Source organism: Limanda limanda, chromosome 15 (genome assembly GCF_963576545.1).
Source record: "Limanda limanda chromosome 15, fLimLim1.1, whole genome shotgun sequence".
Lineage (NCBI taxonomy): Eukaryota > Metazoa > Chordata > Actinopteri > Pleuronectiformes > Pleuronectidae > Limanda > Limanda limanda.
The window spans coordinates 25,435,303-25,461,698 of NC_083650.1; positions in this window are offsets into that span (position 1 = coordinate 25,435,303).

Sequence of the window (26,396 nt, forward strand, 5' to 3'; positions counted from 1 at the left end):
CCTTTTGGAAGAAGCTCCGTGTTTCTCCTGCTCAGTTCTTAGATCATGCAACGTCTGTGTGTTGTATTTGTTTCATGTATTTTAATTAAAGACAAATGTAAATTGAAAACTTGAAACTTGATTGTTAGAAATATTGTGGTGAAATAAACACAGTGACAGTGTTGAGCTCTTGTGGTTATTGCTCCTCACACGTCTCTTCAACGTGTCGTCTGTGTCGTGGTTCTGTCGACTCACGAGATGAAGACATCGGACTTTGAGTGCAGGACGAGCTTCATCTGGAAAGAACTGAAAAGAGGAAACATCTGGTTAAGGATCTCCAGCCTGAAGCTGTGTGATGCTGGGAGATACCAGAGCAAGAGGCTTTGGAGGAACGTCCCTGGAGACAGCACCACAGTGGAGCTGTGTGTGTGTGTCCAGTCAAACCAGTGGTTCTACACTTAGAAAGGCTTTGCTCTGGTTCTATAGAGAACCTTCAACCTCTCTGTTGCTCACATGTTGTAGAGAACGGCCTGAACTTTGTTCCTAGTTCCAGTTGATCCAGGACCCGATCCGATACAGCTCGACTCCGGCCCCGCCCACTTTAATGATGGTCTGAGGGAGATTCAGTCTGATCTGTTTGGACCTGAGTCAAAGTGTGAACCTTCAGGCCTGAGCCCAAAGCAGACCAGTCCATTCCAGCACATTAACACAAGAACCACCCGGTCACATTTAATGGGGCTTGATCCCGACCCACTTGATTCAGCCAGAACCGGGTCCATTCAGACTTGACCCTGATCCGACCACAGTAATGCAAGTCTGAATCTTCCCGATCCTCTCAGGCCTGATTCAGACCCTGTGGATTCCTTCAGGCTACAGTCGGATCTGATCCGACCTGAACAGTCCGGATTCTGAATCCTGTCCCTCTGTCAGATTCATAAGGACATGTGGAGTACGAACTAAACGCTGTTCCACATCTGAAGGTGTCACCATCTGCTCCGGTCAATTTTCCAAATGTAAACAATAGAGTAAATTAGATTTATGATGTGAGGGTGTGGATCTATGACAGATCACAGGATTTTAACGACTGGTGTAATGTGTCCAAGACTAAAGACATGATAATCCACTTCAGGAAGTAGCCTCCACCGATTCCCTCCGTTTTTAATTCATGGCCGAGCTGTTGAAGTTGTCCGTCAAATATCTGGGAACAACAATCGACAACAAACTCACATTTGAAGCCGACACTGATGCTGTTTGTGCAAAGGTCCACCAGCGATAAACGTCTATCACCAGGGGAGAAGGTTTAATGTGGATTCTGCTCACAGATCTATAGAATCTAACCAAGATGAAAGACTTTGAGACGTAAGAACTCATTCGTCCCTGCGACCGTCGGCCTCTTTAAAGCATCATGTGATCTACAGGCCCTTATGTACATGTGTGTTGTGTGTATAGAATTATTACTTTCCTTTATTCTCTGCTGGCTGTAACACAAATGGACTCTTGGGGATAATAAAGTTGATCTTGAGCTGCTGCTTCACTCTATTTCATGTGACGTCACTATCTGGTTTCTCTGACGTCCAGCAGGTTGTTGGTTTGATTCCCCTGATCTCTTACTTTTCCTCTGTGTGTGAAATCATCCACTTTTATTCTGCACTTTCACCTTTTTGCTATTTATTGTAAAAGTTCTTAAATCCAGGATGCCATAAACACAAACAGAACCACTAACACACTGGTGCATGAAGGGATTTTTCATGTTCACAGTATTTCACATGAAATGTGAAGCTGGCATCTGCAACACGTTTTACACATTTCCATAGAAGCACATTTCTTCACGACTTTTCATATTCATGATTTGTTACAATGAGATTTCTGTGGTTCATTTGCTTGAATATGCTTTGTATTGGTGATAAAGTGTTTTTGTACAGTTTATGATTTGACCTTTTTATCATACTTTTATGATTCATTCATATATCAATGTGTAGAGTGGAGCTCTGACTGAAGAACTGAACTGAAACACAACTGAACGAAATGCAATGAGACAATGTCCAGCTGACTCCAGTTTATTTACCCATTAAACATGGAACCTTAGCCATCAACCCCCCCCCCCCCATTCATTAAGCCAATTTTGTTCTTCCTTAATTAAATTGTATTTCATTGTAAAACATTTACTAGAATATAATAAAACAAACAACAAGTTTAACTTTGACATATTTTTCCATCTGTGTATAAAGCACGTTGAAGCCTTTCAGTGTGAAGCTCGTTCAAATGGTGTTGATATGTTTTCTTACAGACTTTTTACTTTTTACCAAACAGACACCACCAGAAATCCTGTTTTTATTTCCACGTCATCTAAGATTAAGATTAAGATTAAGATACATTTATTTGTCCCACACTCATGCAAGGAGGGAAATTTAACCTCTGCTTTTAACCCATCTGGTGCAGGACACACAGAGCAGTGAGCAGCCATGTACGGCGCCCGGGGAGCAGATGTTGGGGGAGTAAGGTGCCTTGCTCAGGGGCACTAGACAGGGTAGGGAGAATCCTATTGGATTTTTGGACAGATCAATCCAGGTTCGTCTTTTTGTTGTTTCTCCGTGGAGTCGAACCAGAGACGAACCGGAGACCTTTTCTGCCCATAGTCCAAGTTTCTGCCACTATTTTTTTGACTTATAGCTGCATATTTGAACGGCGTATACAAAGCTCTCCTGGAAGTAGTTTGCTGCTGTAGAAAGATACGATCAGGTGTTTGTGCATTGAGGAGGAAGTGGAGCAGAATTTCATAACTTGGTTGTGACTCAGCGTCACCTCAACTTCTTCAAACCAGGTTCTGCTGTGACTAAGCAGGAGTCAGATTCTCATCACCGATCTCCAGGCATCAAAAGGCTTTTTACATTTAACTACAGTTCTATTTGTAGTTTGGGTAAAAGTGAACGTGATGAATTCAAACTACTGCTGCACATGGTTCTTGTTATGTTCTTCTTCACACTGTGATTGAAGGTGATCACCAGCATTTCACACATCATAGATACATGCTCTTTAAAAGTCTGCATTTTAAGCAGCAGTCTACATGCAGAGCATCTGGAGTCAGAGGACGGATCCTGAAAAGACTCAATAAAGTGATATATTATCTTCTGATCTCCATGAAAGCCGTCTCCACCTCCACCAGGAGCTCGTGTTCTCACCCATGTCCATTGTTGTGTTCGTTGGTTTATCAGCAGGATTACTACCGATAACACTACTGAACCAATATCCACAAAACTTGGCGGAAGGATGGAACCAATAACCCAATGAGTTTGATGCAGAAAGGGACAAAGGGGCAGGAAGTTTTTCACTTTGTTTAAAATAAACATGTTGGACTTTTCCACCAGTTTCCCAGTGAAAGATTCCCATTTAGAGAACTGGTATATTAGTGTTTGCAGATGATTGAACTGGACTGTCGGGGCTCGGCGGAGGCACTCAGAGGGATATTCTACATCTTGTGTCATTCTAGTGTTTATGAATTAAGTTAACACACAAATGTCAGATTATTTGCTTGCCTGTAAATCAGTGATAATATAGACGTCTTTGGAATTAGAATTAGAATTAAAAGACACATGTTGCATGCTGTAGTTATAACATCTGATTGCATGTTTCGTGTCAGATAACGTTGTTTCCTGTCATTATATTATATTATATTATTATTATATTATACTGCATTACATTGCATATTGCAATCTGACACTGTTCACTGTTTTGCATTTAGCATTTCACTTTTTACTTCACTTTTTATATCTTTTATCTTTTATATATTTTTATTCAATCAATCAATCATCAATCAAGTTTTATTTGTATAGCCCACATTCACAAATCACAATTCATCTCATAGGGCTTTAACATGGTGTGACATCCTCTGTCCTTAACCCTTCAGAAATGTTTATGTCAAAATAAACGTTACTTTGTATAAATATTGGTAAAAAGTGAGTATATAAGAAGTAAACAGTGAGTAAATATATACTGGTTTCCTATTTTTTATTGCTCTCCTATGTATGTTGTATTTATTGCGTTTTTATGTTTCTATGTTCATTGTATGGACCAATAACCAGAGCAAATTTCTTGTATGTGTAAACGTACTTGGCAATAAAATACTTCTCATTCTGATTCTGATCAACAAGTCAAAGAAATCTTCCACAACATGAAATGATCATAATCTACAAAGACATTTTACACTCAAGACATGTTTGATGCAATACTACTTTTCTTTTTTACTGTTTTAAAATTTCCATCATTGCTATTCCCATTATTTCAGATATCATATCATTCAAAATGTCCAGTAACTATCAGGACGACAGTTCTGTCTGGTGCAGGGACGTGTGCTGATTTCTATCACGGTGGCTCGACAGCAACACAAACGTATTAAAGTACAAGCAGCCTCAGAGTGGGGGTGTGAGGTTCCTGTGAAGAAGGAAACTGACCCAGGAAACAGAAGTGCACCAACACCTCCCTCTCTCATGTTGATAAGAGATGTGTTCCACTGATTCTCCACCTGTCTTGAAGTGTGTCTGAGTGGCGCTGCTGGATGGGACCATGAGGAACTCTTTGCTCCGGGTGCTGTCCTTATTCTGTGAGTATCAGAAACTTTTATTCTATGAATGCAAAGTGTTTATTAGATGTTTGTCCAACCACAGCAACAGCTGCTGGAACTGAAATGTCTTTATCTATTTGCTGAGGTAACCAGCCGCATGTATTCTGTTACATGCACTCCAATAACTTTTATTTGAGACTAAATTGTGAGTGTTGGAGAACCGTTAGAAAGAGGAAATTATATTTTCTTTAAATTTATTATTTGATGCCCGACACATGAAAAAAGACCAATTTTATCCCTGATTCATTGATTTATTTGCCAAAAGATAATTTGATATAAGAAAAGTTTATTTAGAAACAAATCAAACATTGTGATGATCTCGTGGGAATTATAGACTTTAAGGTTACAGGCTGTGAATATTGTCCCGATGATTATCAGAGAAACAATCATCTGATCCACATGAATTCAAATAAATGGATCAAACACAGTAGATCACTGTTGTGCAATAATGCTCAGGAGTGATACCATAAGATGGTGTGCCTTCAGGCAATCAATAAATTTGGTTATCAAAAATAACAAGTAAAAACATTAATATTTAAAATATTAATATTAAATCATAACTTTAGTTTGTCAAAGTTGTCTCGGGGCACCACCCTTCACAGAAGGGAAAAGACAGCCAATTTATTGATTAAGATCAGTCTCATTTAGATCGAGTTCAATTAGAAATCTGAATATTTACTATTATAGATTATATAATGAAGGTTATGGAGTTCTTGACAGTGTAGAGGTTGGCAAAATTCACTTATGCAACATTAATGAAGGAGCATTTGTGAAAGAAAAACATTTATTATGAATATAATAAAGTATAAAAACACAAATTACTAAAAAACGTACTAGCTAAACCAAGATATGTATGTGAGTGTGTTTGTGTATGTAAATTAGGTGTTCTCAAAATGGAGGTTGCCACAGTTCACATGCTGATAAGCCTGCTTTCAAAATGGTGGTTTGGACAACTAAGGTTAACAGCCCCCCCCCCCTTCTTCAAAAGTGTTTTTTCAACATTTAGCGGGGGGGTGAGCTAATGAGGGGAGGAGATATGGGGTGTCTGTGTAAATGCTGATTAGAGACTGAAAGGATCAGAGAGAAATGTGAAGAGCATGACAAACTAACCTTACTTTCATTTAACTTTAACACAATATCACCACATATATCAAACTTATCAACACTGTTACGGGTGGAAATCAAAGGCAGGAGTCGTCGTTCTCAAGTTAAAATTAAGCAGGTTTATTCAGAGGTCACAGGTCAGGAAACTGCGGTGTCTAGCAATTGGACATGCATGGGCCCATGCATGGGCCTCGAGTCCTACGCAGTAGGCTGACAGGAAAAAAGGAGTTTTCACAAAGTGCGCACATCATTTATATATCGCTATACTGGGTGTGACAGAGGTTCTTGGATTGGTCGAGACTAGACGGAAGCTGCTGTATCTTACACGGGGCAGTGCCTAGTTGGCTGGTTCACAAGGCAGTCCTGCCCTCCTGGCGTCGCGTGTTGATGATGCTGAAAACAGCCTGTATGATTGACACATGTCAAGAGAGGGACCGTTGAGATAACACTACAACTGTTTCCCTCAATTTGAATGATGTAAATCTTCTCGACTCAGGCACAAGGTCAGACACAGAGCAAAACCACAGAAAGTGCAACGAGCATAGCAACGAACTGGTAACCATGCACATGAGAGAGGACGTCTCAGAACCAACACAATGAAGCGATTCATGAAAAGAAGATATGAAAGCCTGCTCCAAGTCCAATCTGTCCGCTGTGGCAGACTCCCTTTTTGATAAGGAGTCAAAGGCAGGAGTTGAGAAGAAGAACCACATGTCGTACTATGTGTGTGTGTGTGTGTGAGGGAGGGAGGGCCGAGGTCCACTCATTATCCTTGTGTGTGTGTGTGTGTGTGAGGTGCATGCTGAGAAGCAGAAGAAAAATGTATGTGCGTTTACTCTCAAAGGACATTATGTGTATCTGACTACACGTTAAAGTGTGTGTATGTGTGTGTTGGGGGGAGAGTCCTGGGTGCTGACCATCAAACAATGGGTTGAAAATACTTGAGGCCCGCAGACGCGCACGCACACCGCGAGGGTTGTACAGAAAGAGGCTTATATTGTCTGGGCAGATACTAGTTTAATACTTAGCGTAATTGTTTAATACTTGAGTATTCGTTTGTGGGACCTCCGTGTCTCATTGTTTTAGCCGCGACGAGCCGGCTACTTCCGGTTCATTTCCGGGTTGTTTGTGTTACAGTGAATAGGGCCGCAAGAAAAGCCTCCGGCCGCGCTGTTAACGTCCGTGTAAGTCTGCAGTGATTTTACCGATCAGAACATCAGCCCACAACGTCCGCTTATTGGCTGAGTGGTGAAATCACTGTTAGCTTATCTCCGGCGTGTTTTTAAGAGCTTTGTTCTCTCCTTGCATGTTTTCTCTCTCCTCTCTCTCTCTCCTCCTAAACCTACCTACACACGTTCCGATCTGTATTCATACAGTTCATGTCACATAGTTAAATTTATATTCAAAGAGGCTGCACGCATCTGGAAGCCATTCGGCCCAAAGCCAAAGCAGAGATAAAGAATTCTCTTTGTCTGGAAATTCCTTTGTGTAATTCATGTGGCGACCGCCATTTTGAGCTCCGGCCACATGGTCATTAACATAGGCTCCATTTTGAATAACGGGAGTTAAACCACCATTTTGAGAGTCTATTATTGCCACGCCTCCTCTCTCTCTCTCCTCCCATTCTGGCTCTAACTTCCAAAGCGGCTCCTCCATTTTGTTTTGTAGTCACCACCATTTTGAGAGTTTTTAGGCCTAATAATTCCTTGAATCATTGTCGGCCGCCATATTGGATGTGAGCAGACCACGTCACCACGTGACTGAGTCAACGCCACTCCCCCTTTCTCTCTCTCTCTCTCACACGCACACACACACATACATAGAGACACATTGATAGACACATACACAGACAGACACACATACACAGATACACATAGATGGACCATAGGTTACATGTGTGTTCTAAATTGTGATAAATGCTGCTGCTGTAGTGATCTTTGAAATATTGGAGTTTGTTAAGATGATGAATCATTAAATAACATTAACTTTATTTCCCCTTTTTAATAAATGCTTTTGTAATTAAAGTATCTGTAGTCTGTGATTATTTGTGCATATGTATGTGAATACAGCTGGATTATGATAGCCTGTGCTCAAACTTAGAACCCTTCATTGTTTATTAAATAATTCATAATATTAACTATTAAGATTATGAATTAAACATTTATCATATGAGACTGATATTTATAGTTTGACTCATTGGTCCCTGTAACCAGGGTGGTGCCCCTCTACGATAAGTAATAATTGCAGATTGTATCATTCTTAATTGATAATTGTATTGTTTTCATTAATTTCTTAACTATTCTTAATGGATAACCTTATCATTTCTAATTAATTATTTTACTATTCTTAAGTGATAGCCTTATCATTTTTAATTAATTTTAATAAATATTTTTTATTATTTTAATAATCATATTTCATGATTATTAATAATTAGCCAACGTCAAGTCTACTCCTATTGCACAACATGTGTGAACAGTTGTGTATTGTCAATAAGACCATACAGAATCGAATAAACAGTCTTGCTTAGTCTTGTATAATCTTTAAGCCCAGTATGTTACCAGTCCTCAGAAAGGGAGAAAGTTGCTGTGCAGTTCGCCGTTCGTCCTGGCTTCATGTGAAATCTCCGGTTGGTCGTAAGGTTTCTGTCCTTACGCGGTTCTGTTGAGCTGTGGCTCCGTTGCTTGTTTGAAGTCCTTACCTGCAGGACACCGAGTCGCTGCTAGGAGTTTGTAGAGCTTGAAGGGCGAGGAAGTTTCTTTGAGAAGGTGATTTGGAAGCTAGACCTCTGACCTCCGGTTGTTGGGAAGAGAAGATTTGAGCTGCAGCAGCCTGGACCCTCCTCCCTCAGAGTTGCAGGAGAGACGGCTGGCCGCCTGCTGTCCTCGGTGGGGTTGATGGAAAAGAGAGAGAATTGGGGGAGACCTTGGTCTTATATAGGCCCGGCTTTTCACACTTATGCGTGACTTTGCTGAAACAAAAGGAACCTGTTGCCTCCTGGGAGACTGAGTTCTTTGCCCTTCTCAGAACAAAGAGAACAAGTTGCACCCTGGGAGACTGAGTTCTCTGCCCTTCTCAGAACAAAGAGAACAAGTTGCACCCTGGGAGACTGAGTTCGGGAGGCTCGGTCCAGCACATGCGGCCATGTGGTTTCAAGTTTTGTCCACACATCACAAAAGAAGGAGGCCATGTGGTTCCACAAAGACATTTCCCAACATCACTGATATTTTAACTTCTTTTATTCATTGAGTTATTGATTTTCAAGACATTTCATACTATTGTAGAATTTCTTTGATGGGTAGTTTCAATACTTCTGCTCATATTCGCTTTTACAATATAACAGTACTTACTTATATACTTATTACTAGAGTCTGTACTGTGTTTGATTATTTAGCAGGTTTAATAATGTCTGATGAGATACCAATGTTTCTTTCAGTGCTGAATACACTCCTCTCCTGTGGACACACTGAATGTGAGTCAGCTCCTTTCTTTTTTGATCTCTATCTTTATTAATATGTATATTTCATCCCATTTTTCTTCGTGTATGTTGTTACTAAGATAAGTGAGTATATTAATGAACTGCAAACTTATAGAACAAAACTCTGGTTGCTATTTCCTCTAACTATGTTCTGTTTGTGTGGGGGGGGTAGATGCTGAGCTGACCTTTGAACCCAACTCAACCACTCTATATTCTGGGGAGCACGTTAATCTCACGTGTCACATGAGAGAAGCAAATGTCAGTGAGTGGTTTTATGAATTCAAGTGGAACAACAAACCAATGGTTCCCATCACTTCCACTAACGTGTTCAGGATTCCAGAGCTAACGCCCGACAGGAACGGGGATTATCAGTGCATCGCTCACCACAACAGCTCAGAAGAGAACAGACGGAGCAACAGGGCCACTCTCTCTGTGTCAGGTGAGATATCCAGAGTCCTTGTCCCCGCTGGGAGCTTCACCCACAGACATGTGGAGACACAGGACAAAGAGAAACACAAGTAAAGCACTTCACAATAACTGGGACAGTAGAAACATGAAGCTTATTTTCCACATGGTGTCGACAGCCGGACAAATCCTCGTTTCTTCTTCTGAATGCGTCGTTCTGTCTCCACAGTCAAAGCTGAAACACCTGATCTCAGTTCCTGACGTCGACCTTTCACACGGACAGAAAGTCAATCACATCATTCACTCACTTCACTTCAGCTTCTTGTTTGACACAGACATTATAAAAACATTGGAGGAGCAGAGAACAACTGATGCAGACTGTGTTTACTCAATTATATATGATGAAAATATACATTTATACTACATGTACCAACTTATAAAATAATCATGATTTTTTTTTTATTAATTATATAGATTTTGTTAGTTGTTATTGTAATGGATATATACTACATACTGAACCTAAAAAATGTAATAATGAATTGATCTCTAATTTACTTTGAAAAAATAGATTTTTGCTATTTTAATGGATTTATACTACATATGACATATGAAAAACTACACTGAATTATTTAATTTGATCATGAATTGATTCCTAATGGAAGTATTATTGTATCCATGTATACTGTATAACTGCATATACAGAATTATAAAATAATGATGAATTGATTCCTAATCAACATTGAAAATATATATTTATTAAATCTTCTTAAATAAATTTATACTACTACAGTATTTCACTTGTGGGGGCAGTCATGTCAATGGCTGAATGTGAAGCATCCAGAAATTGCATTGGTTCCAAAATGAAACAAACATGAAGACGTGTTTTTGTTGTGACGATGTTCCGTTTCAGCGGCTGCACCACGACCTGTCGTCACTGTGTCTCCGTCATGGCTGACTCCTGGAGCCTCCGGGACTCTCACCTGTGGGGGGGGTCCACATCCCACTGCAGGGTGGAGGTTCTACTGGTACAGAGCTGACCTGATTAGTTTGGATCCAGTCGGCAGATGTAAAAAGTCATCTCTATATGATCAGAGTGATATGCACACTGCTGAGTTCAGTTATGAGCTGCTCCCAGGAAGCGACGGAGGAACTGAACAAAACTCCTTCGTCATCCAAGGCCTGACGGAGTCAGCAGGTTATGCATGTCGAGCTGGAAGAGGAGACCCCGTGTTTTACACTAAGTACAGTGAGAAAAAGTGGGTGTGGCCTGTAGGTGAGTTTGTTTCTTTCTCTTGAAGCGGATGTTGTCCCTTCAGTCGCTCAGTTACTTGGGGAACTTTACTTTGGCTGGTTCCTCCAGGTGATTCACTTTTAGAGGTCAAAGGTCAAAGGTCAAGACAGATACAGGGTTTGAGAGACAATCTGAAGCTTATATTGATCAGAGAATCATTCCCCAAAATCAATAATAATAATATAATAATATATAATAATAATGTCACGTAACTTATTTTTTGTGTTCATCCTGTAGGACTGACCTGAAGTTGATATTATTTATGATCATATGCTCAGACTGACATCATCATGATGTCACTGTGATGTCACTGTGACGTCAACAAACAATGTCGTCCTTCTGACGTTTCCTCTGTAAAATGACGCAAAGCCTAAAATGACACCTTTAATCTGGAAACATTAGAAATGTATTCTGGTAATATTATGACCTTATTCCCCAAAACAAGATGTGACTGAGATGGAGTCTCTGCTGATGGCTTCACGTTTTTAATGCTCAACTAATTTAAACCATTAGTTTCTGTTTCACTCTTCATGTCACGTTTTTCAGATTCCTATTCGTCAGTGTCTCTCACAGTGAGGCCGGACTCAGTGCAACACTTCTATCATGACTTGATCCGTCTGACCTGCGAGGGAAACCCTGATAAGTGGAGATTGTGGAGGTTTACTGAATACGGTGTACGAGTGTTAGAGTGCAAGTCTCAGGAGAGAATCACAAGCTTCACATGGACCTTTATTAATCTTCGGTCTGGAGTTGTCTGGTGTGGATCTGGATCAGAGATCAGCAACGCAGTCAACATCACTACAGGTTGTAGTTTTTCATTGAATCTATTCACACTGTGCAAGTTTCCAACATCCCATAATGTGATTTAAAGGTAGAGTAACTGAAAGTGGGGAGCACTGCCTCCCTTCACTGCTCCTGCAGGAGCTGCACCACAACATGATCTCTGGATGAATTTCACCTTCTTTATTTACACAAACCACACGTTCAACGCCCAGAATCAGCTGTGAGAGTGTGTCCGTCTGCGTTAAACAAGCAGACATCACGTGACTGTGTGGACGCCACAGCCCACAGCGCCACCCGGAGGCTGTTTCCCTCTCTCTACTCAAGAGGGAGCTCTTTTGGTTGGAGAGCAGGACTTATTGATGTCACATTCAGATTTAGTGATGCTCTCACTCTAAACCCTGCGCTCACACTCAACTCTCCCCTGCTTGAGCTCAGACGTCCTGCTCTTGAAGCCAGGGCTGTGTATTGAAACCAGATGTTTTTCCAGCGCACACACAACGTACAGCTCATGGACCTGAGGAGCAGAGTTTAACAAAAGTGCATTGAATGACTTTGGCTCCACTCTAACATGTAATATTTAGACTTATGCTGTTTATATACGAGCTGAATTATCAGGTTGTTCACATTGATGATGGTTTTTTATCCGTTTACAGTTGACACTTACGCTGATGTTCTCCTGGAGAGCCCTGTCCATCCTGTGACTGGGGGACAGTCCGTTACTCTCAGCTGCTCATGGGACGGAAGAAGAAACCTCGATTCCAGCAGCTCTTTCTACAAAAATGGTGAACTCCTCCAAAGTGATGTCAGAGGGAAACTGGAAATCTCAGCTGTGTCAAAGTCAGATGAAGGTTTCTACAAGTGTGAACATTCAGGAGACTTCTCACCGGAGAGTTGGATGTCAGTAAAATGTGAGTGTGATCAATATGAGGTAGAAAAGGAGTCTCCAGGTTGAGAAGTAAATTCAAAACTTTTCTACTCAGTATTTTCACTGAGACGGTTTCTAAACACCAGCTCCACTTGCTCAATACACTTATACAACTTTTTCACTAAATTTTACTCCTGGAAACCTTTTTTTACACATATTCAAACATTTCTTCAGGAACAAAACTTATTCACACAGTTGTTTTTTTCACGTCAAAATGTCTGCTGAAGTGTTGGATCTATGTTTGTCCACGTCATGGATCTTTCTTTGCTCCTCACTGCTCCTCCTCTGATCAGTGACTCCTGCAGCACCTCCCTCTACGTCTCCTGTGCCGCTGGTCGTTGGGCTGGTTGGAGGCTTCACACTGATTCTCCTCCTCTCGCTGCTGCTGTTGTGTTGGTGCAGGAGTTCAAAGAGTGAGAGCTGCTCTGGTTCATTTCATTTATATCAAAATTATTTTAAACTATTTTGGTTAAATACGGGGTCTTATTGATGTCCCATTCAGATTTAGTGATGCTCTCACTCTAAACCCTGCGCTCACACTCAACTCTCCCCTGCTTGAGCTCAGACGTCCTGCTCTTGAAGCCAGGGCTGTGTATTGAAACCAGATGTTTTTCCAGCGCACACACAACGTACAGCTCATGGACGTGAGGAGCATAATGTGACAAAAAGTGCATTGAATGACTTTGGCTCCAATTTAACATCTAATATTTAGACTTATGCTGTTTATATACAAGCTGAATTATCAGGTTGTTCACATTGTTGATGTTTTTTTTAACTGTTTACAGATTCAGATCGTGTTATCCTGGAGAGCCCTGCCCGTCCTGTGACTGAGGGACAGTCCGTTACTCTCAGCTGCTCATGGTTCGGAACACCAAACCTCATTTCCATCTTCTCTTTCTACAAAAATGGTGAACTCCTCCAAAGTGATGTCAGAAGTAAACTGGAAATCTCAGCTGTGTCAAAGTCAGATGAAGGTTTCTACAAGTGTGAACGTTCAGGAGTCTTCTCAGAGGAGAGTTGGATGTCAGTAAAATGTGAGTGTGATCAATATGAGGTAGAAAAGGAGTCTCCAGGTTGAGAAGTAGATTATGTTGTGCAATAGGAGTAGACTTGACGTTGGCTAATTATTAATAATCATGAAATATGATTATTAAAATAATAAAAGATTATTTATTAAAAATAATTAAAAATGATAAGGCCATAACTTATCGTAGAGGGGCACCACCCTGGTTTCCAGGGACCAACAATATCAAGCTATAATTATCAGTCTCATAATGATAAATGTCAAATTAATAATGTCAATATTTTAATATTAACGATTACTTAATAAACAGTGAAGGCTTCTAAGTTCGAGCACAGGCAATCATAATCCAGCTGTATTCACACACTTATGCACAAATAATCACAGACTACAGATACTTTAATTACAAAAGAATTTATTAAAAAAGGGAAATAAAGTTATAATGTTATTCAATGATTCCTCATTTTAACAAGCTCCAATATTTCAAAGATAAACACAGCAGCAGCACTTATCACAATTCAGAAAATACATGTAAAACCTGCGGTCTACCTATGTATGTCTGTCTGTGTGTGTGTGTGTCTGTGTCAAAGTGTCTCTCTGTGTGTGTGTGTCTATGTGTGTGTGTGTGAAATAAAGTTAGTGTTATTTAATGATTTATCATTTTAACAAACTCCCATATTTCAAAGATAACAACAGCAGCTTATCACAATTTAGAACACGCATGTAACCTCTGGTCCATCTATGTGTCTCTGTGTGTGTGTATCTGTCTGTGTCTATCAAAGTGTCTGTGTGTGTGTGTGTGTGTGTGTGTGTGTGTGGGTGTGTGTGTGGGTGTGTGTGTGTGAGAGAGCGAGAGAGCGAGAGAAAAGAAAGGGGGCGTGGCGATGACGCAGTCACATCTAAGATGGCGGCCGATCATGATTCGTGGAATCAAGGCCTAAAAACTCTCAAAATGCCGGATTGACTACAAAACAAGATGGCGGAGCCGTTATGAATTTAGAGCCAGGATGGGAGGAGAGAGAGAGCGGAGGCGTGGCAATAATAGACTCAAAATGGTGGGTTAACTTGCGTTATTCAAGATGGAGTCTATGTTAATGACACCATGTGGCCGGAGCGCACACTGGTGGTCGTCACATGAATTACACAAAGGAAATTTTAGACAAAGAGAATTCTTATCTCTGCTTGGCTTTGGGGGCCGAATGGTTTCCAGATGTGTTCAGCCTCTCTAAGCATAGATTTAACTATGTGACATGAACTGTATTATAAATACAGATCGGAAGTGTGTATAGGTCGGTTTAGAAGGAGAGAGAGAGAGAGAGAGAAAGAGAGAGAAAACATGTAAGGAGAGTTCAAAGAAGCTCTTAAAAATACGCCTGAGATGAGTTAACAGTGGTTCACCCCTCAGCCCTCAAGCGAACGTTGTGGGCCGAGGTTCTGATCGGTGAAATCACTGCAGACTCACACAGACGTTAACAGTGCGGGCGGAGGCGCTTCTCGCGGCCCTATTTACTGTAACACAAAACATTGACGTCAAACCGGAAACCGGAAGTAGCGGCTCGGAGTAGTGGCCGGCTAAAACAATGGAGAAACACGGAGGTTCCATCAACAAAATACATTCAAGTATCAAAACAATACGCTACGTATTAAAACTAACATCTGCCCAGACAACATAAGCCTCTCTTACTGTAACCATGGTTTCGTGGGGTGCATGCGCCTTGGCGCGAATCTCCCGGAGGTTCAGTGAATCGCTTGAAGTCTCTCAGGCGGGCTCTCGTGAGCACCGCAGCTGGGCCGGAGCCGATCCGCCACGTGCTCCGTGGCGAGATGAGGTTTCGTCTTCTTCTGCAGCAGCGGAGCTCGTCACAGGAACGTGCGGCTGCTTGTAGCCGTTGTAGATCGTGTTGGGAAAAGAATAAAAGTAAAGTCCGTATCTCACTCGTCTCGCGAGTGAGATTCCTGTCTGGTCTTTTCAGGTTAAAACAGGAAAATGTCCTTTCAAAATAAAACGTCAACTAAGATAAAAGAATAAATGAATGAAATGAATTGAAATGAATAAAACAAACATCTTATCGCCTCCATTAGCTTACTGGGTCGACTATGAAGACCCCCGAGGGGGGGGGGTCTAGTGGCGACGTCAGCATCGGAGGAAAAAGAGAAAGGTTTCTGGGAGCTCAGCCTTTTTAAGTCATGTTCCAGGTGACTCCCCCCTGGGAGGAGGGGTCAGGGGTCAGTGTGGCCCCCGGCCAATTAACTATCAGAATTTGGCCCCAAGGGGCGGCTTACAGTGGTGGACCCAGGAAGTGATTTTCTCTCACATGGAGATAAGATCTCCATGCTGGAATTTTATTGTGAGGGGTTTCCTGAGGGGATTCCCCAAGTTTTACGACTCTTTGTTATAAGTCAGATCACTGGGACCTCAGTCCCAACAATTAAAAACTTTTCTACTCAGTATTTTCACTGAGACGGTTTCTAAACAACAGCTCCACTTGGTCAATTCATTTATAACAAAATTTCACTTAATTTCACAGCTGGAATAACGTCTCCTGTGCCGCTGGTCGTTGGGCTGGTTGGAGGCTTCACACTGATTCTCCTCCTCTCGCTGCTGCTGTTGTGTTGGTGCAGGAATTCAAAGAGTGAGAGCTGCTCTGGTTCATTTCATTTAAATCAAACTTATTCCAAACTATTGTCACGATAGTCATGGAGCAGAGGTTGAAAAATGAAATCTTGTAACGTGATCATTATTGTCTTTTCCACAGATCTGTGTTGTGACAGGTTGGTTCCACTCTCTCTTGTTTCATCTTCAACAAAACATCAATACTTAACTTTTCCTGTCTCATTCACTTGTGATTGTTTGACTGTTTCAGGCTCAGCCAGTCTCTGAGAACCAATCAGAGCTCAGACCCAACTCTCCACCACGATGAAATCCAGCTGCCAGTGTACTCGTCTCTTCTCCACGGTCAGCCGTCCTTCTCCTACTGAAGGCCTTCACAGCAAAATCTAACTTGTTGCTTTTCAGAAGAACCTAGTCACAAAGATTCCAATTACATTTAATGTTGACTTGATTTTTTTATTGACTCGTAGGTGACGACTGCATCTATGAACCAATCAGAGGAGACACGGAGGAAGGTACAGTATAAAATGTGCCTCCTGTAGAGAAATCCTAAATGAAAAACCTTCTGAGTTCAGGTGGACGGGCAGATGAGGACAGAAATGTCCAACACGATGTCATGACATCAATACACACGCGTGGTTTTCCAACATCTCATTTTAGTCACATGGTCCAAAGACAGACATTTGGACTTTTCAGTTGAGTCTGAAGCAGAGTTCCAGGTGGAAAGGTTCCTCAGACCCGGATCCAGACCAAAGCACCAGAATGTAGTCAGACCTAGATCAAACTGAACCAGGGATCGGTTTAGCTGCGTCCATATAATGTTTGAACAACAAGGACGTTCATTTGCATTGGAACACGTGTGGAGCACCTGAAGCTCGTGATGCTGGTTGTGATAGAGATATTAGAGTGGCAACGAGATCAACTAAATGAATAAAACAGTGGTTCTCCACCTTCTCAAGTCATTTTCTGTCTGATCTTCACAGGAATCCGAGGTGATCCAGAGGAGACGTCTGACTACGCTAATGAAAATCCACATTCAGCTTCAGGTACAAATATTAACAACTGTCTGTTCAGCTACTGGCTCATGAGCATTTGAAATAAATCTCAACTGAAACTCCATCATATCATTATTAAATACTTCTTGTACGATAAGTATGCAGTTCAATTGGTGTCTCACATTTCAAATCCTTTGTGTTAAACTATGAACAGCCTTGATCATGTTGTCGGGTGGAAGTATCAAGTGTGTTGTGTACTTTAGAAATTTGCAGTTATTGTCGATTTGTTTTAGGACGACTCTGAACGGTGCATCCTCCAGAAAACAAGAGCATGAAAATCCACATTCATCCTGAAACACCTTCACATATTAGACAATTGAAATATTGAACGTAAACACAAAAGCAAATATCAAAGCATTTATTTTTTCATTTATACTGAAATTCAATCCAGATCAAGTTGTTCTTTCCAATGAGCTGTTACAAAACTGATCAGCCGTCCTTCTCCTACTGAATGCCTTCACAGCTATTTCTAACTTGTTGCTTTTCAGAAGAACCTAGTCACAAAGTTTCCAATTACATTTCATGTTGATTTGATTTTTTATTGACTCGTAGGTGACGACTGCATCTATGAATCAATCAGAGGAGACACGGAGGAAGGTACAGTATAAAATGTGCCTCCTGCAGAGAAGTCCTAAATGAAAAACCTTCTGATTTCAGGTGGACGGGCAGATGAGGACAGAAATGTCCAACACGATGTCATGACATCAATACACACGCATGATTTTCCAACATCTCATTGTAGTCACATGGTCCAAAGACAGACATTTGGACTTTTCAGTTGAGTCTGAAGCAGAGTTCCAGGTGGAAAGGTTCCTCAGACCCGGCTCCAGACCAAAGCACCAGAATGTAGTCAGACCCGGATCAAACTGAACCAGGGATCGGTTTAGCTGCGTCCATATAATGTTTGAACAACAAGGACGTTCATTTGCATTGGAACACGTGTGGAGCACCTGAAGCTGGTGATGCTGGTTGTGATAGAGATATTAGAGTGGCAACGAGATCCACTAAATGAATAAAACAGTGGTTCTCCACCTTCTCAAGTCGTTTTCTGTCTGATCTTCACAGGAACCGGAGGTGATCCAGAGGAGACGTCTGACTACGTGAATGAAAATCCACATTCAGCTTCAGGTACAAATATTAATAACTGGCTGTTCAGCTACTGGCTCATGTGCATTTGAAATAAACCTCAACTGAAACTCCATCATATCATTATTAAATAGTTCTTGTACGATAAGTATGCAGTTCAGTTGGTGTCTCACATTTCAAATCCTTTGTGTAAAACTATGAACAGCCTTGATCATGTAGTGGTGTTGAAGTATCAAGTGTGTAATTTAGTAATTTGCAGTTATTGTCACTTTGTTTCAGGACGACTATGAACGGTGCATCCTCCAGAAAACAAGAGCATGAAAATCCACATTCATCGTTAAACACCTTCAAATATTAGACTCATCAGTTTTGTAACAGCTCATTGGAAAGAACGACTTGATCTGGATTGAATTTCAGTATAAATGAAAAAGAAATGCTGTGATATTTGCTTTTGTGTTTACGTTCAATATTTCAATTGGCTGATATGGGCCTTTTAAGACATGCTCCGATATGAAAAGGTTTATTTTACAGGATAAATAATGTGCATTATGATTATATTTTACATTGAAATTTGTTTTGTCTTAATTCAAGTTCTATATATTCTGTCGAATTTGTGTTTACTTTAAATGTATCTTTATTTCTTTAAATAATATTGTTTTACTTGAGCTTTATTGGCAATTTTATATATATATGATGTTTTTTGCTCCGTGATATCGGTATCTGCATTGGCCTCTAAAAAAAGCTAATTCTGTATATTTTTGCCGCAGTCATGCAACTAAAGTTTGAATGCAACCTGTGATGTTTTCCATTCGCACGTATAAATATGTCTTTGTTAATATTCACCAATGACTAAATGGAGGACGATGTCAGAAAGGACCTCGTCTGTCTGTGTGTTATGTTCCATATACAGTCTGTGGTTATGTGTGATTATTTCCATGGCTCGTAATTCTCTGTTTGATGAAAACACTCGTCTGCAGAGAGTTTAGCTTTTTGTTTTGAAATGTAACAGATTATAATTCAAACACATAATTGAATATGTTCTTTCTTTTATCTTTAATAAACTTTAAAATCCCAGCTGGACTCTATCGATATGTGCTGTTTTATTTTGAAATCGCTCACCTTACGTGTCCTCTGTGTGACTTCCTGTCTGCGTGGGAGCTGGTTTCCTTCTGGTCCCACCAGTGTCTCCTCAGCCAGTTGCTCATGTCTGCAGTGGTCAGCTGGTCTTTGCCCAGTGAAGCTCTGCAGCTGATGGATGTTTCCTCCACATGACGTCTCTGCTCTGACCGATGACTCCGGCTTTCAAGTGAAGACAAGAAGGTTTGTGTTTTATTGTGGCAGGAAACTCTTCTGTTGAACATTTAAACCTTTGTCTCATCGGAAGACTTTTCTCCCACCTGCAAGTCTACATCATCAGCCACATGGTGGCGCTGCAGCTTTAGATTTTATCTATGAATTATCTTTTGCAATAATCTCATCAAACCCTGATGAAAAAGAAATGTAATTGGAGCGTTTAACCAGAAACTTTATCCTAAACAGCTATAAAGGAAAATAAAACACAAATGCAGCATAATATATAGAACATGAATGAATATGTTCTGCTTATTCTTTAAAATAAACGTTTTTCTTCTGTGTGGATCAGCAAATAAACTCTGATGCAACACGTCACTGGACGTCTGATATCTGCCGATTCTTATCAACCAATAAATCACTCGTTCTTATTGTCTGCTGCAAATTAGCTTTTACTGACATGAGGACATTGTTTTGCTGCTGTTGTTATTATGTTGGTGGGTTTTAAAAACCAGTCTAACCAGTGGAAAAGGGGCTTGAGACCAGGGAGAGTTGTTTCTCATCTGTTGTTTAAGCAATTTTAAAGAGATCTTTACTGAACTGTGTAGACTGCTGCAATGAGTTCAGACCAGGACTTTTCATATGTATATATCTATATAGATATAAAGATATATATCTAGTGAGAAAGTTCCTTTTGCATCCAGCTGTTAGTTTTCACACTGATGGTTTTATCTTCCCTGCACATTTGTATTCCAGCCACTGGAGGGCGCTCTGTTGGTTTCCTCTCTGTTGATGTGTGAGTCACTGTGCTTCAGTGGCTGTTTGCATGTGAGTGCATGTGATGCATGTTTATTATCACTGGAGGATGTTTATTATACTTTTATGATTCATTCATATATCAATGTGTAGAGTGGATGTTGAAGTGGTTTTTTCTTCCTTTTGGAAGAAGCTCCGTGTTTCTCCTGCTCAGTTCTTAGATCATGCAACGTCTGTGTGTTGTATTTGTTTCATGTATTTTAATTAAAGACAAATGTAAATTGAAAACTTGAAACTTGATTGTTAGAAATATTGTGGTGAAATAAACACAGTGACAGTGTTGAGCTCTTGTGGTTATTGCTCCTCACACGTCTCTTCAACGTGTCGTCTGTGTCGTGGTTCTGTCGACTCACGAGATGAAGACATCGGACTTTGAGTGCAGGACGAGCTTCATCTGGAAAGAACTGAAAAGAGGAAACATCTGGTTAAGGATCTCCAGCCTGAAGCTGTGTGATGCTGGGAGATACCAGAGCAAGAGGCTTTGGAGGAACGTCCCTGGAGACAGCACCACAGTGGAGCTGTGTGTGTGTGTCCAGTCAAACCAGTGGTTCTACACTTAGAAAGGCTTTGCTCTGGTTCTATAGAGAACCTTCAACCTCTCTGTTGCTCACATGTTGTAGAGAACGGCCTGAACTTTGTTCCTAGTTCCAGTTGATCCAGGACCCGATCCGATACAGCTCGACTCCGGCCCCGCCCACTTTAATGATGGTCTGAGGGAGATTCAGTCTGATCTGTTTGGACCTGAGTCAAAGTGTGAACCTTCAGGCCTGAGCCCAAAGCAGACCAGTCCATTCCAGCACATTAACACAAGAACCACCCGGTCACATTTAATGGGGCTTGATCCCGACCCACTTGATTCAGCCAGAACCGGGTCCATTCAGACTTGACCCTGATCCGACCACAGTAATGCAAGTCTGAATCTTCCCGATCCTCTCAGGCCTGATTCAGAACCTGTGGATTCCTTCAGGCTACAGTCGGATCTGATCCGACCTGAACAGTCCGGATTCTGAATCCTGTCCCTCTGTCAGATTCATAAGGACATGTGGAGTACGAACTAAACGCTGTTCCACATCTGAAGGTGTCACCATCTGCTCCGGTCAATTTTCCAAATGTAAACAATAGAGTAAATTAGATTTATGATGTGAGGGTGTGGATCTATGACAGATCACAGGATTTTAACGACTGGTGTAATGTGTCCAAGACTAAAGACATGATAATCCACTTCAGGAAGTAGCCTCCACCGATTCCCTCCGTTTTTAATTCATGGCCGAGCTGTTGAAGTTGTCCGTCAAATATCTGGGAACAACAATCGACAACAAACTCACATTTGAAGCCGACACTGATGCTGTTTGTGCAAAGGTCCACCAGCGATAAACGTCTATCACCAGGGGAGAAGGTTTAATGTGGATTCTGCTCACAGATCTATAGAATCTAACCAAGATGAAAGACTTTGAGACGTAAGAACTCATTCGTCCCTGCGACCGTCGGCCTCTTTAAAGCATCATGTGATCTACAGGCCCTTATGTACATGTGTGTTGTGTGTATAGAATTATTACTTTCCTTTATTCTCTGCTGGCTGTAACACAAACGGACTCTTGGGGATAATAAAGTTGATCTTGAGCTGCTGCTTCACTCTATTTCATGTGACGTCACTATCTGGTTTCTCTGACGTCCAGCAGGTTGTTGGTTTGATTCCCCCGATCTCTTACTTTTCCTCTGTGTGTGAAATCATCCACTTTTATTCTGCACTTTCACCTTTTTGCCATTTATTGTAAAAGTTCTTAAATCCAGGATGCCATAAACACAAACAGAACCACTAACACACTGGTGCATGAAGGGATTTTTCATGTGCACAGTATTTCACATGAAATGTGAAGCTGGCATCTGCAACACGTTTTACACATTTCCATAGAAGCACATTTCTTCACGACTTTTCATATTCATGATTTGTTACAATGAGATTTCTGTGGTTCATTTGCTTGAATATGCTTTGTATTGGTGATAAAGTGTTTTTGTACAGTTTATGATTTGACCTTTTTATCATACTTTTATGATTCATTCATATATCAATGTGTAGAGTGGAGCTCTGACTGAAGAACTGAACTGAAACACAACTGAACGAAATGCAATGAGACAATGTCCAGCTGACTCCAGTTTATTTACCCATTAAACATGGAACCTTAGCCATCAACCCCCCCCCCCCCCCATTCATTAAGCCAATTTTGTTCTTCCTTAATTAAATTGTATTTCATTGTAAAACATTTACTAGAATATAATAAAACAAACAACAAGTTTAACTTTGACATATTTTTCCATCTGTGTATAAAGCACGTTGAAGCCTTTCAGTGTGAAGCTCGTTCAAATGGTGTTGATATGTTTTCTTACAGACTTTTTACTTTTTACCAAACAGACACCACCAGAAATCCTGTTTTTATTTCAACGTCATCTAAGATTAAGATTAAGATTAAGATACATTTATTTGTCCCACACTCATGCAAGGAGGGAAATTTAACCTCTGCTTTTAACCATCTGGTGCAGGACACACAGAGCAGTGGGCAGCCATGTACGGCGCCCGGGGAGCAGATGTTGGGGGAGTAAGGTGCCTTGCTCAGGGGCACTAGACAGGGTAGGGAGAATCCTATTGGATTTTTGGACAGATCAATCCAGGTTCGTCTTTTTGTTGTTTCTCCGTGGAGTCGAACCAGAGACGAACCGGAGACCTTTTCTGCCCATAGTCCAAGTTTCTGCCACTATTTTTTTGACTTATAGCTGCATATTTGAACGGCGTATACAAAGCTCTCCTGGAAGTAGTTTGCTGCTGTAGAAAGATACGATCAGGTGTTCGTGCATTGAGGAGGAAGTGGAGCAGAATTTCATAACTTGGTTGTGACTCAGCGTCTCCTCAACTTCTTCAAACCAGGTTCTGCTGTGACTAAGCAGGAGTCAGAATCTCATCACACGGTCTCCAGGCATCAAAAGGCTTTTTACATTTAACTACAGTTCTATTTGTAGTTTGGGTAAAAGTGAACGTGATGAATTCAAACTACTGCTGCACATGGTTCTTGTTATGTTCTTCTTCACACTGTGATTGAAGGTGATCACCAGCATTTCACACATCATAGATACATGCTCTTTAAAAGTCTGCATTTTAAGCAGCAGTCTTCATGCAGAGCATCTGGAGTCAGAGGACGGATCCTGAAAAGACTCAATAAAGTGATATATTATCTTCTGATCTCCATGAAAGCCGTCTCCACCTCCACCAGGAGCTCGTGTTCTCACCCATGTCCATTGTTGTGTTCGTTGGTTTATCAGCAGGATTACTACCGATAACACTACTGAACCAATATCCACAAAACTTGGCGGAAGGATGGAACCAAGAACCCAATGAGTTTGATGCAGAAAGGGACAAAGGGGCAGGAAGTTTTTCACTTTGTTTAAAATAAACATGTTGGACTTTTCCACCAGTTTCCCAGTGAAAGATTCCCATTTAGAGAACTGGTATATTAGTGTTTGCAGATGATTGAACTGGACTGTCGGGGCTCGGCGGAGGCACTCAGAGAGATATTCTACATCTTGTGTCATTCTAGTGTTTATGAATTAAGTCAACACACAAATGTCAGATTATTTGCTTGCCTGTAAATCAGTGATAATATAGACGTCTTTGGAATTAGAATTAGAATTAAAAGACACATGTTGCATGCTGTAGTTATAACATCTGATTGCATGTTTCGTGTCAGATAACGTTGTTTCCTGTCATTATATTATATTATATTATTATTATATTATACTGCATTACATTGCATATTGCAATCTGACACTGTTCACTGTTTTGCATTTAGCATTTCACTTTTTACTTCACTTTTTATATCTTTTATCTTTTATATATTTTTATTCAATCAATCAATCAATCATCAATCAAGTTTTATTTGTATAGCCCACATTCACAAATCACAATTCATCTCATAGGGCTTTAACATGGTGTGACATCCTCTGTCCTTAACCCTTCAGAAATGTTTATGTCAAAATAAACGTTACTTTGTATAAATATTGGTAAAAAGTGAGTATATAAGAAGTAAACAGTGAGTAAATATATACTGGTTTCCTATTTTTTATTGCTCTCCTATGTATGTTGTATTTATTGCGTTTTTATGTTTCTATGTTCATTGTATGGACCAATAACCAGAGCAAATTTCTTGTATGTGTAAACGTACTTGGCAATAAAATACTTCTCATTCTGATTCTGATCAAGAAGTCAAAGAAATCTTCCACAACATGAAATGATCATAATCTACAAAGACATTTTACACTCAAGACATGTTTGATGCAATACTACTTTTCTTTTTTACTGTTTTAAAATTTCCATCATTGCTATTCCCATTATTTCAGATATCATATCATTCAAAATGTCCAGTAACTATCAGGAGGACAGTTCTGTCTGGTGCAGGGACGTGTGCTGATTTCTATCACGGTGGCTCGACAGCAACACAAACGTATTAAAGTACAAGCAGCCTCAGAGTGGGGGTGTGAGGTTCCTGTGAAGAAGGAAACTGACCCAGGAAACAGAAGTGCACCAACACCTCCCTCTCTCATGTTGATAAGAGATGTGTTCCACTGATTCTCCACCTGTCTTGAAGTGTGTCTGAGTGGCGCTGCTGGATGGGACCATGAGGAACTCTTTGCTCCGGGTGCTGTCCTTATTCTGTGAGTATCAGTAACTTTTATTCTATGAATGCAAAGTGTTTATTAGATGTTTGTCCAACCACAGCAACAGCTGCTGGAACTGAAATGTCTTTATCTATTTGCTGAGGTAACCAGCCGCATGTATTCTGTTACATGCACTTCAATAACTTTTATTTGAGACTAAATTGTGAGTGTTGGAGAACCGTTAGAAAGAGGAAATTATATTTTCTTTAAATTTATTATTTGATGCCCGACACATGAAAAAAGACCAATTTTATCCCTGATTCATTGATTTATTTGCCAAAAGATAATTTGATATAAGAAAAGTTTATTTAGAAACAAATCAAACATTGTGATGATCTCATGGGAATTATAGACTTTAAGGTTACAGGCTGTGAATATTGTCCCGATGATTATCAGAGAAACAATCATCTGATCAACATGAATTCAAATAAATGGATCAAACACAGTAGATCACTGTTGTGCAATAATGCTCAGGAGTGATACCATAAGATGGTGTGCCTTCAGGCAATCAATAAATTTGGTTATCAAAAATAACAAGTAAAAACATTAATATTTAAAATATTAATATTAAATCATAACTTTAGTTTGTCAAAGTTGTCTCGGGCACCACCCTTCACAGAAGGGAAAAGACAGCCAATTTATTGATTAAGATCAGTCTCATTTAGATCCAGTTCAATTAGAAATCTGAATATTTACTATTATAGATTATATAATGAAGGTTATGGAGTTCTTGACAGTGTAGAGGTTGGCAAAATTCACTTATGCAACATTAATGAAGGAGCATTTGTGAAAGAAAAACATTTATTATGAATATAATAAAGTATAAAAACACAAATTACTAAAAAACGTACTAGCTAAACCAAGATATGTATGTGAGTGTGTTTGTGTATGTAAATTAGGTGTTCTCAAAATGGAGGTTGCCACAGTTCACATGCTGATAAGCCTGCTTTCAAAATGGTGGTTTGGACAACTAAGGTTAACAGCCCCCCCCCCCCTTCTTCAAAAGTGTTTTTTCAACATTTAGCGGGGGGGTGAGCTAATGAGGGGAGGAGATATGATGTGTCTGTGTAAATGCTGATTAGAGACTGAAAGGATCAGAGAGAAATGTGAAGAGCATGACAAACTAACCTTACTTTCATTTAACTTTAACACAATATCACCACATATATCAAACTTATCAACACTGTTACGGGTGGAAATCAAAGGCAGGAGTCGTCGTTCTCAAGTTAAAAT